This window comes from Dipteris shenzhenensis, chromosome 7 (genome assembly GCF_047967505.1).
Source record: "Dipteris shenzhenensis isolate YYH24624 ecotype China chromosome 7, Dip_SZ_1.0, whole genome shotgun sequence".
In the NCBI taxonomy this organism is placed as follows: domain Eukaryota; kingdom Viridiplantae; phylum Streptophyta; class Polypodiopsida; order Gleicheniales; family Dipteridaceae; genus Dipteris; species Dipteris shenzhenensis.
In genome coordinates this window covers 48,571,633-48,585,534 of record NC_141602.1, presented here as the reverse complement: position 1 = coordinate 48,585,534, position 13,902 = coordinate 48,571,633, and the positions used below count along the sequence as shown (strand labels likewise).

Below are 13,902 nucleotides of genomic sequence, written 5' to 3'. Positions count from 1 at the left end.
TTTCGCTTTTAGGCATAGCGATTCAAGGCGAGCAGCATCCAATTCCTCATCCATACAACAGATACCCATCCTTGCCAATCAAATTGAATAATAGAGTCCCATGAGGCGGGGCGAGAAGTAGTTGCACTGCGGGGATGATGGGCTCACTCTGTAATTTGATCCTATAATTCAGAGCTACGTGGATGCTTTTCCTCCGCGTAGCCCCTCACCTTTCCGTTGTATATATATATTTCTATCTATTTCTGTATATACATCGATCACTACAGATATACATTCGGCTTCAGCACTTTATTCACCTAGTTCAATCCGTAAAATTGTAACTACAACTGCTCGAAGATGATTACCTTGATGGTTTGAACATCTTTGATCATTGGATTGTGTATAGCTTTTGTGCTTGAATTTATCATCTTTAGGAAATTGCATATATGCTAACCAACATATCCAAACACGCAGAACATGAGGAATGCATATTGACTAATCATGATTGTTTTTCAGATTCCAACATTCCAGCAAAGAAATAGGCGACTTCTCGTCGAGCTGTGGATGTCACAAAGGATACTCCACGTAAGTAGAATGTACGGTCATTTCAATTCTGAAATGTTTCTGCACCATCTGTTGCTCTGGTCTGCATTAATGCGCTACACCTCCAACACTGGAGGTGACTATTCGAAACGGGGGGATGGCACGTTCCCCTATGATATATAATTTTTGGAGAGACATGTGCCGGCTCTCCACCATACATTACGTATGGTTTTTTTTTTTTTTACTCCTCATCTTGAGCACGCACACTTCTTCGCACATTCTGTTTCCGCAAGGGAACATTACATTTGCTTGGTTCGACCAACATACTAATCATGTCTGCAACACTTCTGTTTTCGAGATGTTTGCAGCCTCCAAACGAGTGTCTTCTCCTAAAGGTACGCACAACAAAATGTATTTGCTTGATTCAAGTTATTTTATCAATTCTTTCACCTTCTAAAGATAGAGGTTTAGTCCATTTTGTTTTTCCTGTTGCGTTTAGACAAAACCATGTGAGTGAAATTGTAGCAAAGTTTCGGATGGTTTTTATTATTAATCCGTGTAGGTGTTTAAACCCGAACATAAGACATCGATTCATGTCACGATGTAGAAATGACCACCGGAAACTCCTTCGAACATGACCATTCGTCAACGCTCAGAGCAGCCAGAGGTCGAGCTATTCAACTTGATATAACATCAAGAAAGATGTCCTTGAGGCCAGGTACGTCATCGTGGTTGACCATCACAGATAGATACAAGCAATGGGTTAGTAATTGCGCGGCTATTTTCTCTAGCCTTCAAATCTGCGGTGTCTGTGGCATAACCACGCTACTGTCTGCAAACCAAAGGATCGTTTCTTCGCAAGGCATAGGCATCTCGAGCCACAGCACCGCACTCGGAAACATGATACTTTTGGATGCCTGCGAGAATATGGGCATGCAAGTGACTTATTGGAAATGCCAAAGCTGCACACGAGATGCCCAGCGGAGCAGATACATTGTGCGGTTGATACCACAGTACTCTCGGCAGTTGCTTAAAACAAACCACCTCCACACGCAACTGCTAAGCATCATAGATATATCCATTTCAGTTACCACGACTGCAAATGCGATTGCTTGTGGCACACTCGATCGAAGGTCACTTCTAGACAATCCTCTGATATCTTGGCAAAACGTCCCACTAAGCTCGGCTCAAGGAATCGTGACGAACGAGCTGTCAGGTGTGCTCGCATACAACATCGAGAACAATCCAATATTGCGCAAGTACAATTCTTTAGCAGAGCGTGCGGACATCAAGATGGGTATGTGCATCTTGAGTCCTCAAACCATTGCAGGTATCTTGGAACTACACGATGAGACAGCTCCCTTCGAGTTAATGTCAATAGCGGAATCTCAGCCTGAGCTCTTGCTTTTGCAAAACATGGTGGACCCCGCGAACCGTCGCGCCTTTGATGCAAGGGACAAGCATGAGTTTGCCTCCATACAGCTACGGGGTACAGAAATGCTTTCAGAGAGGGTCGCTTCATTCCACGTCGACGGAGTAGCAGCAGCTGGCAGTGCATGCGTTGACATAACCATGGAGTCAGCAGTGTTCCCCTTCCTGTTCCCTTTCGGACGGGGCTACTATGATGGCTGCATACAGTTCAGCAACTATGTGAAAATGAGAATATGCACCTTATTCTCTATTTACACGCTCTACAAGCCGTACTTGTTGATCATGTTCCAGTTAAAACAGGCAGTGATGATTGCCAATTCAAGCAACTCTACATGCTTGCAACGAGACATCGACCAATATAGGAAAGCCAACCCTGCCACGACCGATGAAGACGCAATGAGACACGTGCTTCGCTACAGCATGCCATCAACAATGCCAGGGTCCCCATCATGGCATCGACGGCAACTGAAGGACCTCATAACGATGGTCGATGCTTGGGGCCTCCCAGATTTCTTTCTGACATTCACTGCAGACGAGGTCACCGATACACGGTGGCAAGAAATTAATGTGATCGAGAGCATCACAACACATTATAATGCGCAATTCACTTGGAAGGACTGTCCTGTTGAATGCGTGGCACTTTTCCACGCATGCTTCCACATGTTCATGCGCAAGCATTTGCTTTCATCCGACGGTCTGCTTGGCCGAATACAACACCATGTCGTTCGTTATGAGATACAATACAGGGGCTCCCTACACGCCCATGTCATATTGTGGGTCCACCATGATGACCGTCAGCGAATTGCAAATGAGATTGCAGCTTACGTCCCCAGGGACGAGGCCCTGGATCCTCGAAACACAAGGCTGCGAGAACTAGTTCTCAGGAAGTAGTTGCACGTATGCAGGAAAGCGTGCTACGTCGGACCGTCACACCACAGTTGCAAGCACGGCTTCCCTTTCGCAACACAGCCAGAATATGAACCCATCCTCGACCCTCTGACGCAACGTTGGTTGTATTACCGGCCGGGACATGAGCACCGAAACGTCGTCCCTTACCACCCTTCCATGTTACTGTTGTGGGGTGCACACATGAACATACAGCGGGTGACAAACTCTTCAATCTCTCACTACCTCCTCAAGTACGCGATGAAATCTGAACCAATGGGCAAACTGAACATCCGTTCAGAAGACGCCTCGTGCTTGGGGTTGCAACATCTCGATGAAGTAAAGCTGAAACTCATCGCCGCGAGCCTCCTATCAAAACCAACCTCTCCAACAGAGGCCGCGCTAAACTGCATGTAGATACCAACAATCACAAGGAGCGAGACCGTTCACTATGTCGACTCCTCGCCACCATCTCTAAGACAACGCATCATCTCACGAAACAACAACGTCACCCTGCACCCGGTCGACATATACTGCGGGAGACCGAGCGCCATCGAGGATAGCACGTTCTACGATTACCATAGGCAATATGTGAACCGAAAGCCCAAGGAAACGCAACGTGGAACGGTCGGTCTTGACCTCTTAGGCAACAGGATCGCAAAATGTGAGCGAGTAGTCAGATTCACTGACTACCACCCTGGACATCAACCAGAGGGGTACTTCTACAACGTGCTGTTGCGAAAACTTAGCTTTAGGAATGAAACGGAGCTCATATCACCTGCCAACACAGTTGGATCCTACTTTGTCGAATGCCAAATGTGCGGCCTCATATTGAGCAACGAGGACCTCGAGATGTATGTGACCGAATACACGCAAAGGAACTTGCTAGCGACTGACCACACAGACCATTTGATCAATATGATATTGCAAAAGGTTGCGATCATCCGAGACTGCCCGATGGAAGCGCTTAACATCGACCAGCAAACCGTCGAAGGGCCAACACGCGCGAGGATGTTGGAAAAAATGGCCGAGTTTCGCACTGTCGCCAATGACGTATTGACAGTAGAACAACAAAGAGTCTTCGAAAGCCTGGCTTCAACGAGCTCGGGGCTGCACGTTGTCTGTGAAACACCAGGTAGCGGCAAAAGCTTCTTGATACGGTACTATGTTTCGCATCTGGTAGCGCAAAACAAAACGGCAATACTCTGTGCATCAACAAGGGCGGCTGCGACGCGGCTGAGCTGGATTGCAACCACTGTACACTACCAATTCAAGATCCCTGTGCGCAGCAGTCAGTACCCACTGAACATCCATGAGACGGATGAGCGACACCTCGCAATCAAGGAAGCCAACGCGATCATCATTGACGAGATGTCCATGCTAACAAGGATGACTTTCGATCTCGTGGTAAGACAAATCGTCAATGTGACTAATGGCACATTGCATGAGCCATTCAGACACAAAATGCTCATAATTTTTGGTGACCTGGCGCAATTACCGCCAGTCTGCAAACACTGCGAGGATCTCTGCGAGCCGTGCCACCTTGCATACCATAAGACTCAGGACGCCCACAACTGACAAGATTTCCGACTGTTTGGGGCAGTGCATTGTCGACAAGGAAGGTGCATGCCACTTCATCGATGTCGAAACAACCATCATTTGCACGCACAGAGTCGATGTCGCTACCTTCAACGGTGAGCTTGTGGAGAAATTCAACACTCCCAAGATGATTGTGCATGTTCAAATACACAGTAACGTCGCGAGTGAACCAGCTCTCAAAGAATGGTTGGAGGACAAAAGCTTCAACGAGATAGGAAAAATTTGCGTGGGGGCGAAGGCAATGATAACGGAAAACATCGACCTTGCAATAGGTGCCGCAAATGGAGCAATGTGCAAAATCAAGAGCATCAATGCAACTAGCAGGGGAGAAATCAACGGTATCACTGTCGTCGTGGACACAACAGCGGCCGTGCTCACATTACGACGCTCGAAGCATCAGCGAAAGGCAATGGTTCCACAAGTCCACATTTCCACTAACCCTAGCATACGCTATCATGGGACACAAATCCCAAGGCGCAACCATATCCAACAAAGCGCTGCTCATATTTCGAGGAGTGTTTGCCCCTGGCCTAGCATACGTGATGTTGTCCAGAGTGACTGAGAGAACGAGGCTGCGCATACTACATTGCCCACATCCAGACATATTCAGACCAATTCCACGAGAGTTCTCACAGCCGACAACACAACCACGTGCATAAAGGTATTCACTACCAGAGATTGAAAAAGGCAGAGGCAAGTCATGAATATGTTACGTCAAACATGCGTGCAAGGAAAATGGTTTTAATATCTTGTCTGTTGTCAAGAACAGGTGCAGAGAATCAGAAAGCTCGGGATATTGCAGCATAAGACATGGACGCAGACAAGGTAAATTCCACCAGCATGAAAGAATCTTTTTTTCTTGAAGATTTGAAAAGACAGCTCATTTGAAAAGGCGGTGTAATAAGTCGTGCCTGCAAGGAGCTATTTGAGCTATACAAAAGCAACGCGAAGGCAACAAAACCTCCACCAGCAAAGAGGAGGTTCTTCCTAACCACAAAGCAATTCCGGCTAGCAAACAATGCAGGAGAACGTCCGGGAGCTTACATCAACGGCTTCAACACGTATGCGGAACTACGCGACTTCATTGACAACTGCAATAGGCGTTTGCCAGCTAAAAGAGAGCCGGGAGGCTTGAGATTCGCAAATGGTACGTAATGCTTCTGAAAATTTAAAAAAACCGCAACAATTGAGAAAAAGAATGAACGAGTTGCAAGAACAACAAACTCATCATGGATTGCACTTCTCCTGCAGGACTCCTCAAAGAGATCCTTGTCGAGCTTGACATTGAGTTCGATGAGACCGATAGGATGATGGAAAGTTTGGAGGGGCAGAAGCTACTAGACACGAAGACGAAAGGGATCACGACGTATGCGTGCGAGCTGCTGCATTACGGGTACAACGTATCCTTGGAGTTGTTGAGGGACACGACGCGCGATCAAGGAACGGCTATACTCGAACAATTCATGGAACAATTTGGAGGGACGCACGACGCGACGCACCCGGTGACGACAATGGAGAAGCTTACGTATATTTTCGACAGGGACTTATACGAGGAGCGCTTCGGTATTGGAAACGATCCTTTAACGCCAACAGAGAAAAACCAGGGCAAGTAAATAAATGCATTCTATTATGGACGTCAAACGAAAAAAAAAGACCGAAAACCTCGATAACTAACGTAATTGTCAATGTTTACGCAGGTACAACATTGAAAGACACGAGCCTCTAGATGAAGGAGGAGCCTCCACTGAAGCGCCCGCGCAAGGGAATCGTGCGAGCCTCGTCGTCTACTGCATCACGTGCAAGCCCAACAACAGAAAATACATAGGGAGCACGACGGACCTGCCGCGAAGGATCAAACAGCACAATAAAAAACCACCGGCGAAAATGAAAGAGGACTTGCAGTGTTACAAGCCCTTCAAAGAAAATTTCGAAATCAAAGTTTTAGAAACAACAGACACTGTAGACAAAGCACAAACTTTAGAGCAGTACTACATAAGGAGCCACAACACAGTAGGTCCATTAGGTTACAACACGCTCGAGGGCCATCCGGCTAGAGTGCGGAAGTACTATTTTCTAAAGCGTAGGAACATAATTTGACCCAAAAAATAAACATTTGTGCCTTCGAAAAAAGGGATCCAATGAAGTTGCAAATGGTGCTGGAACTTTTGTCGTACATGCAATGCAGCTTTGGGTTTGGATTATTCCTGTCACAGTTGCATGCTTCTGTCTCAATTTGGTTTTGATTTATTATTTATACATTTTTGAAATACATCTCCCCGTCATTCGCTCGAAGTGGAATGACAATAGATTTTCTTACAGTGCAAAGAATAGGAATTTGTCTTCCTCTGAAAAAAAGAAAAACTACGTTTTACTGTCGACATGAACAACATCAAGTGCAAGCAGGACTGAATGATAACGAAATCTCTAGAAAAGGTTGCATGCAATTGAACATCAATCTTCTGCATCATTTCTGACAACGTCACTCATGTGAACCTCAACAAGATAGCAAAAGAGAGAAGTATTCATCAAGAGCCCAACTGGCCAAGCAATCTAGTTTTATTGATTTAGAAAGTTTAAGGGGGCATTATCTTACTTGTTAATATTCACATAAGTTAAGGGGGCATTATCTTACTCGTTAATATTCACATTGTAATGCAAATAGAATTTTATTGATTCAACGGCTTGAAAACGCTTCGCATCACCTTGCCTGCATCAGTTTGATCAGTTGCTAGCTCTAAACTGGCATCCCTAACTGAAAAGACCAAGCCTTCCACATGTATTGGATCATCATCGATCTCCTCTTGGGTGTCAAAATCTAAGAGGTTACCACTCTCCAAGCACTCCCCTAGCCTTATAGCAGAAATCAGATTCCTTCGCAATAGATTCAACCTCATTGCCAGCCTCTTTGAGTCCACAGGCGACCAATCTCTAGCACTGATCTGGGCAATGACCAGCTTCAGGTCCAACATAAAGCTTCTACCACTGTGATAGCTTGAGGTGAGTTCTTGTATCGTAGCGCCGATGTCAGCAATACTCTCGTGAAATTCTGCACGCTGAAAAGGAGGCATTGCTGTGATCTCCACCTCGCCTCGTACATGGTAGTGAGGAAATTCTCACTCGACTTGCTGCAGATGTGGCGGATCTTGGCATAGAACTCGGTGTTCAAGTCTTCTACATCGGAAGCATCCACGTCCTTGATAGCAATGTAGAACAAGCCCTTGAACAGCTTCTCGTCTGCCTTGACCAAGCTGACGCCATCTTGGAACCTTTGGAAGATTGCCTCCGTCTCCTTGTCCAGATGAAAATCCTTCACGCACAGAGCACCAACATTCGATTCAAGAAGCAAGCACATACAACCAATTTCTAAATGTTATGCACGTCGACTTTTGACAGAATTCTCTTAGATATTTGCACGCACCTTCTTGTTGAAAATAGCAACATTGCTAATTGCAGCATTCAGAATCGAGAGCAGCATGTCTTCTTGTTCACTGCGCTCGAAACTCCCCAAACCTTCGAAGTCTAGCATCATGTATAGGCAATTTGCTTCACTTCTCAGGGTCATCCACACGCCATCGGTGCATCGGCCTCCAGCTACATCCAATAGACAACCAACCAAATGATTCAGCAGATAAGATTTGCCACTGCTTTGCTTACCCATGGACGAGATTACCCTCACGTCTCCTCGCCAACTCGCCAACACCAGATCATAGAGCCCAAATCGAATTAGGTTGGCAAGGGACACTGCGTCTGCGTAGGCCGCATTTGAGGGTATCTGAAGTCCGTTGACGAGAGGCTTCAAGGTATTATTCTCAGCTCGAGCGATTTGCAAGGGAACTAGGCATACCAGTTGCTTGATCCATCTGCCAATGCTGGATAGCACACAACTGCTGGATTGAGAGGGCCAGAGAGAGGTTTCCAGGTTCCAGTCATCTGTGAGACTCTCTGCGTAGACCTTCAAGTCCATTTTGGAAAAATCTTTACCCTTGTCCTTTAGCTTTTGCAACGACGAGTTCGTATGTTCCAGGCATCGGTTCTCGGTTGCCATCTTGTCCCAATAGACTCCTGCCTTCCGTGAAGGGTTCAGTAACACATGAAAATCGATCGACTTCTGGCTGGAACACAGTGGCGGACTGGCAGCATACTTGTCAAAAATGTGAAACAAGTAGTCCAATGCCGGACTTTAGCATCTCTGCTCTCCTCAAGGTAGCTGGAAGCTGACGGTTCCTCCCTATTTTTTGAAGTTGATAAGTCTGTGCAGTTGAGGACACTTCCAACAGCTAAGAGACCACGTTGCCCTTACCCATCGCAGAGTGAATTACAAGATGCATTTGCGGACCGATGTATTTGCAGTCCGCCTGCAAATCGTTAAGGTCATTGCAAACAGCGAAGGAATCGAGTTGGAGGACTTTGAGGAGAGCGAGCGAATCACCCAGCTGGTAGATATGAAGCGACAATGCAAACCTGTCGTCTGATCGGAAGCGATATCATCTGGGTCTTGCTGCTGCAACAAGATGAAGCCATTGTCGTGAGCTTCTTCGGGAGCTGGCACAGGGTCTCTGGGAGTGAAGACGATCAAGCAGGTGGCATCCGGAGTAATGCAAGCTTTGGCGAAGCGAGAAGGAAGAGAGATATGTCGTGGCTTCATCATGGCAGGGGTGAGCTCGAAGACTCGAATCCTATGATCATCATCCGCAAGCAAAAGCTCGCGTTTTCCTGGCACAAACTGCATCCAAACGATGTTGCTATTGCCGGAGAAGTCCGACAGCTGGATGTCGATGCCCGTCCAATCCACATGTTGGAAGGACTCGTCGAAGCGCAAGGCCTGAATGGTTGAAGAGCTACGCTGGTACATCGCCATGAACCTCGATGCTTCATCGACAGCTACCAAATCAATTCCTCTTCTCCATGCTTTCATAGGATTTCATCCTGTCATCGACACTCCTAGCCTCAGAACACATACAGACGCAGATAAGATCCGTCTTGGGCTTTCACGAAGATCAGAACTTTCCCCGACTTCATCAGCAGCACCCTCTCCAGCCCCTCCAAGCTTGGATCCAAGGTTATCAGCTCCACGGCCTCGGCACTAAATGACGGAACCAATGCACGTTTAGAATGAACGCTCATCACCTCTTCATCTCGTTTCGACGGAACCATCTCGATTGCTTTCCAAGTGACTGTTCCTGCCTCTAACCCTTCCTCCACATAATTCAAAGTTACCTTTGCACTACTCATCAAGTCTTTTGCGCTCTGCATCAAACTGCCGAGCAAAAGGACCGACCTTAAATACGAAGCATCGCTGCATTGGCTCCTTCCAAGGTTAGCTTCTTCTGGTCCGCCCTGAACCACGGACGGATTCTGCGGTTCATCCCAGAAATCATCCATTAGGGTACTCATTTCTTTGGGCAGTGAGTCTCTCAATGACCCCGCCGATTCAGCATTCAACACTCTGCGAAGCAGCTTCTCATCCTTTGTGACCTTGTTTCCTTTCTTTTCAATCAAAAAACTCAGAAAGGCAGCATTCCGTTGCAACCGTGGAAGCTTCCCACCAGAAAGGGCATCCAACCATCTCGTTATGCAGGAATCAGAATTATCTAGTCGTCTGATATGTACGCGCCCAGTGAGTAAGGGAAACTTATCAGTCTTACTGTCCAGATTTTCCACTAGCAGCTCCGTGTCCACAGCCGTTACGACGGGTCCCTTTGCAAAACGTTTACCATTTCCCGAAAGAATTTTGATCCTCTGTTTGGCGCCTTTTGTTTCATCTCTCTCCTTTAGCATTGCCACCTTCCCAAAGCAGATAGGCATTGAGTCTTCAACATTGGATTCTATGATGAAGTTGCCGAGTGAAGCACCTCCGTTAGAGCTTAAAAACTCAAATTCTGCACTGCTGAATAGCAGCCTGTGCTCTGTGTCTTGCGCACCTGACCAAATGTGGCATAATTCATTTTCCAAGTCGCAGAGTGCAGAGCGACCATCTGCACTTAACGGATCAGAATATCCTGAAATGGCTTTCCCCTTATCGGTCGTAGAATTTTGCAGATGAACAAATGGATCAGAATCTCTTGAAATGGCTTTCCCCTTATCGGTCGTAGAATTTTGCAGATCAACATTCTTTCCACTTGGGTCGGTGTTACTTGAAATGTCTTTCCCCTTATCGGTCGTAGAATTTTGCAGATCAACATTCTTTCCAATTGGGTCGGTGTTACTCGTACCTATCGAGTTGAGCATGCACCTTGGAACCAAACTCTCTTCCCATTCCCTTTTCTGCGTCAGATACGATGACAGACACGGTCGAATGCCTCTAAAATCTTCGTCTCTATGCTTTTCTTCAGAGTATTGTCGTAATGCCTGGATTCCGCTTCACGCGATCGTTCATTCCAACCAGCTTGTTCCTTCTGATACGCTTCCAACAGCTTATCACGATCTAAAAATTGCAGGAGCTGCAAGAAATCCTCATCTGGGAGGTCAGTGTACCGCACGGATGAATATGAGTGGAATGACAGAAAATGTGAGAGATCAACAGGACCACCTGTTACAACGCATGTTGTGGAAACAACCTTGCGTGGATTCACGCCACATGAGAGCACAGCGAAACGGTATAGACCATGGGAAAGTTGAATACCTTCCCCGGAGTGAAAGCTTCCTCCACGACAAGTATGAGAAAGAGCAACCCTGAAGCCGTCGAACAGTTTTAGATCGTCCTCAGACTCTTGACAAAGAGAAATTTGCAGCCTCTGTGTGCGCTTCTGTCTTGGGAAAGTGGAAGTACTGTTACTGAGCGACTTTTCGATGCTGTCACCCCGAACGCATGCATAAACAGAACCACACAACTCCACCAGATATCGAACAAAATTGCAAGAAACATCTTTCCTACTTGCATCAGTCATTTGCTTGCTATTCCAGTAGAAGAGATAAACATGACGACTTTTCAAACAAGCATACAACCCGGATTTGAGCGAGTCTTTATGCATACGATCCAGCATCTCTCTCGACAACAGATGCTCTTTCCTAAGGATTTTGGTCATCATTTCTTTGTCTCCGTAGAACCCAAGAACACTGAGCGAGTACCCGTCCAAAACGTCAAAATCCAACTTTGTAAGCCTTCCCTCCTTGAGCTGTGCAGATTCTGGAACAAGATCATTAGATAGAGCTGAGATCTGCTCCTCCAGAACTAGCACCTTGTCAACGAAGCTTAGATCTTGCCTATCTGATGTTATCTCCATCAACTGGTATGTTCGAATAGTAGCCGACTCACGGTCAGGCAATGGAATATCCAGGAAATGTGAGTTGCTAACTTTGGACTTATCCGCATGTTGTGCTTCGCTTCTTCGATCCCCCGTAGCGCCTGAAAAGATATTTTCTCCGCTTCTACGTTCAACTTCACAAACTGGCTTATGCTCTGTTGCTGCAGACTTCTCCGGAGTTTTTCGTAGACTAAGATTCACTACAGACATCAAGTCCAGCCATCAAGGAGACGTCGTCAAATACGCCCGATTCTGGCAATCCTCCCCCCATATTGTCCGCGCCTCTTCAAGGAACACAACGAGAGCAAGTCAGTTGACTTGCCTCTTTAGCTCGGCATAACTTTCATGGGAAATATCAGAGCGGGATAGCGCAAAGGAATGGATGCCTGCTATATTTTACTAACTACAGAGCGAGAAAACTTAAGAGTAGCACTCATATGTTCTCCCAGACTTGAAGGTGCGCAGATAAACACAGAATTTAAGCCGAGTCCAAGTATCATCGCATACCAAAAGCTACGTGAACAATATTCCGCAACAACTCACAATGAACAGTACGGTACACACAGAATGTCAATTCGAGAGAGAGAGCTGAGGGTCAAAGCCTACTGCAAGGAAAACACAGAGAAAAGGAAAATAGTCAGATGGTGCAGCTTCTCTGCAAGGTTCGCGAGATGGGGAAATCACGTAGGAAGGGAGGATACTTATAGCAAGTGTTACTATTAGTGGGCGAGCGTAAGGGCCAATAAATAGTTGTTTGTGCGCACCATCGTAGTGCTAGAATGCATCCTTAATTGAAAGCGTTAAATGTCAGATCTTTTAGTAAAGAGACTACTCTTTTGTTCAAGAGATAGTTAAGCTAGAACTGACCTGGCGGAGAGACTCCTTGTAGCTTACCTATAACCGCTTCCGCATACGATGGAGCTTCCATATGTTTCTCCCGAGCCTCGGGTTCTTGTCAGCACACATCCGGGCTGTCTCGGGATCCTCATTGACATGCCTTCCTTCTCTACTTCATGTTTGGCAGAGATTGCTAGAATGGACATGCACAGGCTCCAGAGATCTTCCCTCCGATCCTTGATTCCACTCCGATCCAACATGCTTATCTTGAGGTTCTCTGAAACCAGAGCTAGAACGGCTAGCCAAAGGGGGAGTGTATATGTTCTTCATGGAAAGAATTCCATCCTACCAAGAGCTGAGGGACTTTCTCCTTTATGAATGCGACTTACCAGCCTCCGCGTACTCCGCGAAGTTTGTGAGGAAAGGGTTTTTCCTTTTGAGGTGTGTATCAGAAGGAGTCTATAGAGAAACGATAGGGTTTGCAGTGGAGCGATCAAAAAGTAGACAATACTCAGACACAACTGAAGAACGGAACCCAGAAAACATAGTGCCTGTCGGTAATATGAAAAACTGAATACAAGAACCTCAAGCCGTCGTGTCTGAAGGACCGTGGCTGAGGTAAATCAGAAAGATGATTCCATGTAGAGAGACAGTAGAAAAGGTAGCAGCAGAGGGAGCGTAACGCAGTCCTCCGTGTAGCTCAATGATGACGAGGATGATGAAGGGCTAGAGCTGCCCTAGGAAATGGCTAAAAACCAGCATGCTCTGAGGAAGGAACCTTTAGGCTATCTGGAATAGCAACACGATGAAGAAAAGGAGCTGATCTGGAGCAGGATGGGACAGATCTAGAGGAGAAGATGCAGAGGAGCAGAAGAGATAGATCTGGAGTAAGATGAGCAAAAGTTGGGGCAGATCTGGAGGAGAGGATGAAGCAGCCAGGAGGCAGGAAGGAGAGGAAGAGAGAAGGCAGCAGCCAAGAGGCAGAGAGGAGTAGATCTGAAGAGGAGAGGTAGAAGTGGAGCAGGCGGGCCTGCAGCAAAATATGGCAGAGATGAGGAGCAGCTGTAGGTCCTGTCCTGTCTGAAGGAGTGTGAGGGCTTGTGTTTTTATAGGCCAGACCTAGCTGGTCGCGGCCAGCTGGTCGGTAGGTCTGCCAGCTGGTCGGTGGGCCTGCCAACTGGTCGGCCAACTGGTTGGCCATTGAGGTGGCTGGCCTTTTGGCTGGCCTGCGAGCTGTTAGATTGCCCCAAAAATTGGGAATTGTTTAGTTGCTGAATAGAGTTCGCAACGAACTACCTATTTGATGGAACCATGGTGTTGTCTCTACCTTGGAGCCCCTCCTTCAGTATGGGAGAGTTCTTGTACCACGAATGCCCAGTGTGGG

The 13,902-nt window shown here is 46.8% G+C and overlaps 1 pseudogene; it reads right to left on the bottom strand.

Moving 5' to 3' along the window:
* Window positions 1-7,103: 7,103 nt before the first annotated feature.
* Window positions 7,104-11,891, bottom strand: LOC147900437 (uncharacterized; annotated as a pseudogene).
* Window positions 11,892-13,902: the final 2,011 nt, after the last annotated feature.